The following is a 4850-nucleotide window of genomic DNA, read 5'->3' as shown; positions in this document are numbered from 1 at the left end:
GAGCTTGAATGCTTGATTAGTTGGAGTGAAATAGTTGTTCTCTCTCTTGCTACAGTCCTCTGTGGCTATTTAAGCCAACCCCCACGGAAACTAGCCGTTAGAGTGCTTTTTCTGCCCGTTCTGAACACTCTGCGCAGCCTGACAATATGACCGTTGGTGGGTTGGAGTCGACTCGCGCGATCAGGAGTCGACTCGGCTGTAGCGGGAGTCGACTCAAGCTTTTCCGGAGTCGACTCGGCAACTGTTCCAAATTTGAATTAAAGTTGCCTTCACGACTGGGAGTCGACTCGTCTTGACCTGGAGTCGACTCGTCAACTTCTGGAGCTGACTTGGCAATTTTGGAGTCGGCTCATCCACTGAAGTTCGTGGATCCAATTTTGAATTTTGTCCACTCGAGTCGACTCGACTGTCCTGGGAGTCGACTCGAATCTCAGAGCCCGAACTCCCGATCCTCTGTCTTTTGGCTCGTACAGTCTTGGAGTCGACTCGAACTTCCTTGGAGTCGACTCGGCTCTCAGTTTCCGAAAGATGGTCTTCTACCTTTTGACGTGAAGCTGTCTTGGAGTCGACTCGAGCTATCTGGGAGTCGACTCGAATCTCAAAGGCAGTAACTTGGTTTTCTGTCTGTCTTGGGGTCGCGGTGTCTTGGAGTCGACTCGCGTATTGCGGGGGTCGACTCGAATCTCAGAGTCCATAAAATGGTCTCTGACTTTCTTTGTGTACCGCTGAGAGTCGACTCTTGCTTTCTTTGGAGTCGACCTGTCAACCATCGGAGTCGACTCGCGTTCCACTGGAGTCGACTCGAATCTCAGACCCGAAAACTGCTCTCTGACTTTTCTGCCTGTGACTGCTTGGAGTCGACTCTTACTTCCCTGGAGTCGACTTGGTGAACATTGGAGTCGACTCGCGCACTTCAGGAGTCGACTCGTTGACAGGTTCTGAGTTGATCCTTTCTGTTCTTCTGTCTGTTCTCAGTCGGAGTCGACTCGTACTCATCTGGAGTCGACTCGAGCTCGTGCCAGTGAACTTGATACGCTTGGAGTCGACTCGTGATACTCGGGAGTCGACTCGAGTCTCAGACATTGGTTCAAACAGACTCCTTAACTTATCCAACAATTATGAACCAAGTCTTGGGACACTTAGACAGGATTTTCACTGAAACACTCAATTGAATTCATTAGTAATTAAAAGATATACTCAGATGCTTTGAGCTCATCAAAATCAAATGAGGTTTTAATCAATCACTCCACAATCTTCCCCTTTTTGATGATGACAAAACATTGAGTATATGTAAAATGAATTGCTCAATAAATAATAAAATAAAATCCATAAATGAATTCAAATGTCTGGTAATTCAATTTATCCAAGCTTGAAAGAAGTGAAACATTAAATTTCGGAGTTAAAGCTCCCCCTTTCATTTGGAATTATATAAGCCTTCATATTATGCAATCAATTGTTTGGCTTATATGTCATTAATGATTTAGTTTGATTAAAATTCAGATTTTTCCCCTCAACATATGCATTCAACTATGTTTTGATTCTCTGAATTTTCTTTTAATGCTTTGAAGTTTTTGAACTGAATTTTTTGGTTTTTAGAGGAAAAATCTGTCAATTTGTTCATGAGTAGGATTCAGCTAATCTCCGAATATCCCTTGAATAGATTCTGGAGATTACTCCATTAGGAGCCCCAAAAGAGAGATAATGAGCCTCGAGGTACCGAATCCACTTAGAACAAATTTGTGTGTGTTTTTAAGAGTTTATCTTTTTATTGATTTCTTTTACATATTTTATCCATGTTTCTCCCCTTTTACATATTTTATACATATTTCTCCCCCTTTTTGTCATCATATCAAAAAGGAGGTAATCACACACAATCAATGGCACAAATAGCACAACCAATCATCAAATGGCACAGAAATGAAGATAAGATGTCTACTCATTGTATTGATATGAATGTGAATACATTTGAGCATACAATAAGTAAAGCAAAACAATACAAAACAAAACAAAAAGAACATCTATGGTCTCCTCGAGGATGAAGATCCCCCCTCGAGGATGTATCTCCCCCTCTCGATGAGGTGGCTCCTCCTCTCGAGGATGTGGCTCCTCCTCTCGAGGATGGTGCTCCTCCTCTCAATCGGCTCTGCTCCATGAGGAGGGTGACTGCATCTGTAACATGTCCGAGCTGCGTGATAATAGACGTAGTGGCTCTGCTATGTGTAGTGGAGAGCTCAGTCGCCGACGTCTGAAGCCCAGTCACTGACGTCTGAAGTGCGTCCAGCTTGTCGATAGTACATTCGACAAGCACTCGGCCCCCTCGGTGGTGGTGTGCATGTCACGACCTATGTCCTCTCGCATCTGTCGAGTGGTGCTCGTGACCTCACTCATGCTCTGGAACTGGGCCTGGACCAAACTCCGGACATTGTAGATCTCTTCTCGTACATGAGCCGTCATGTCAGTCACGGCTGTCAAGGAAGGGACCAACTGAGAAGATACGGGTGCAGGAGTGGGAGCAGGCACCGCACCTCGGAGCTCCCGAAGCAGCTCATCCCTCACCTCTCTGACTATCTCCTGTCGCAGCTCCCGGAGCTGCTCAGGATCAATCCGGACCGCCATAGAGGGTGGTGCCGAGGAGGAAGGTCCGGCGGAGGTGGTAGGAGCAGGAGGAGTGGATGGAAGGTCTGGATGGTCTGGAAGGTCTGGGTAATCTGAATCAGGCTCAGGACTGGATGAAGGTCTGGTGGTCTGAGCGGTGAGGGTAGACTTCCTAACCCATACCCCCTCTCTCTTCCGAAACCCCATCCTGTGTAGGGTCCCCGCACGCATGCGATCAGTCCATCGCAAAGCGCGAAAGGGCTCCCCCTCAGGAATGGGAACCTCGTACTCCCTAAACAGAAGGGTGAATATCATGCCATATGGGAGGGTGAGCCTAGGTCTATCTAGGGGCTCACACATGTATCGATATATGAGTTTAGGGAAGTTGATTGGGGTGTCATGAAGCATATAGAACATAAGAGCTAGGTCCCTCTCATTTACAAAATCAAATCTCCCTGTCTTAGGGAAGATGGACCTAGACAGTATACTCAAGAGGATCCGCATCTCAATCGGTAGTGAGCTGGCGGATACCTCGTCTACGGGTGACTGGGGTGGATGCCCGAGAACGGCCGTAAGGGCCTCAACTCTGTCCTCGGGATGTGTGGGAGCCACCCCTACTAGTGGAAGGTGGAGGATGTGGCCAATAAGATCCTCCGTGACAAACACAGGGACACCGGCTACTGTGCCCTCGATACCCCCATCTCCCCGATGGACGGTACCGTAAAACTCTCTAACGAGCCCTGGATATGTGGGGAGGTCCAATGTAAGGAAGAACTCTAAGCCCTGGACCCTAAGTCTTTCACCTATGGTGAACCCTTCCCGGGAGAGGAAGTCGAAATCGACATACCTCCCGGTGGAGACGACCTTCCCGGCCAATGGCCTCGCGGGAACCGCCCTAGGCGGGGAACGAGCCGAAGGTGGTTGCCTCGCGGGATCGTGCCGCGCCTTGGAGCGCCGCTCGGGACCGGCCTCGGGACAGGACCTCTTCCTAACCACGGTCTTACATGGCATTTTGACCTAAAATGGAATGAAGAACCTAAAGGACGGAGAAGGGTCGACGGAGGAAGCTTGGGACGGATCGAAGACGACCTAGGAACGGACGAAAACCCTAAGAACCGGTGAAAAATTGACGGAAAAAGGGTTGGAGACGATCGCGGACGACCTAGGAGTCGGCTCTAGGGCTTTTTGAACAGTGGCGGCTTGTGAGAAAAGTGTTTTCGAAACGACAAATCTAGGGTTAAAAAGTCGGATCCCGACTGCGAGTCGACTCCACTGAGTCGCGAGTCGACTCGACCTCGAGTCGACTCCAGAATATGCACGAGTCGACTCTCCTTATGCGCCTGTAGGCCTCGAGTCGACTCCCGACAATATGCGAGTCGACTCCCCCTCTGCTGCCATCTTTGCGAGTCGACTCCCGCCAATGCGCGAGTCGACTCCCCCTTAGGAGCCGGCTCTGTAACTTACTCGAGTCGTCTCTAACCTTGGCACGCACCTAAAAATCATGCTATAATCGTGCCAAATGAGGAAAAATCACCTAATTAAGACCTGATTTGATGATCATTGAAAAGGAACTCTATTTTAACCACATTGTAATCATCAAAATCAATGAATCTAGTGGAAACTACCACTAGGATGGATCAATCACTCCTAATCCCCTCCTAAGCACACTAAACCTCTCTTCACTTAGGGGTTTTGTAAAAATATCTGCTAATTGATTATCAGTACAAACAAATTGGAGTGTCACATCACCATTCAATACATGATCTCTTATGAAGTGATGTCTTATCTCAATATGTTTAGTTCTTGAATGTTGAATTGGATTTTTAGTTAGATTTATGGCACTTGTATTATCACAATTAATGGGAATTTTATCTTGTTTAATGCCATAATCTTCTAACTGTTGTTTAATCCATAAGATTTGAGCACAACAACTCCCGGCTGCAACATATTCAGCTTCTGCAGTGGATAATGCAACCGAGTTTTGTTTCTTGCTAAACCATGAGATAAGGTTTTCTCCTAGAAATTGACACGACCCGCTGGTACTTTTTCTATCAAGCTTACATCCAGCGAAGTCTGAATCTGTGTATCCTATTAAGTTTAGGCTAGATTCTTTAGAGTACCATAGCCCTATGTTCTTAGTTCCTATTAAGTATTTAAAAATTGTCTTAACTGCAGCTAGGTGTGTTTCTTTAGGATTAGCCTGATATCTAGCACACATGCACACACTAAACATAATATCAGGTCTACTTGCAGTA

The sequence above is a fragment of the Phoenix dactylifera genome, chromosome 3 (assembly GCF_051530095.1).
Source record: "Phoenix dactylifera cultivar Ajwa chromosome 3, Ajwa_hap1_PhDact_Kaust_v1.1, whole genome shotgun sequence".
NCBI classification, from domain to species: Eukaryota; Viridiplantae; Streptophyta; class Magnoliopsida; order Arecales; family Arecaceae; genus Phoenix; species Phoenix dactylifera.
The sequence above is the reverse complement of the archived record's forward strand: the minus strand, read 5'-3'. Positions refer to the sequence as shown.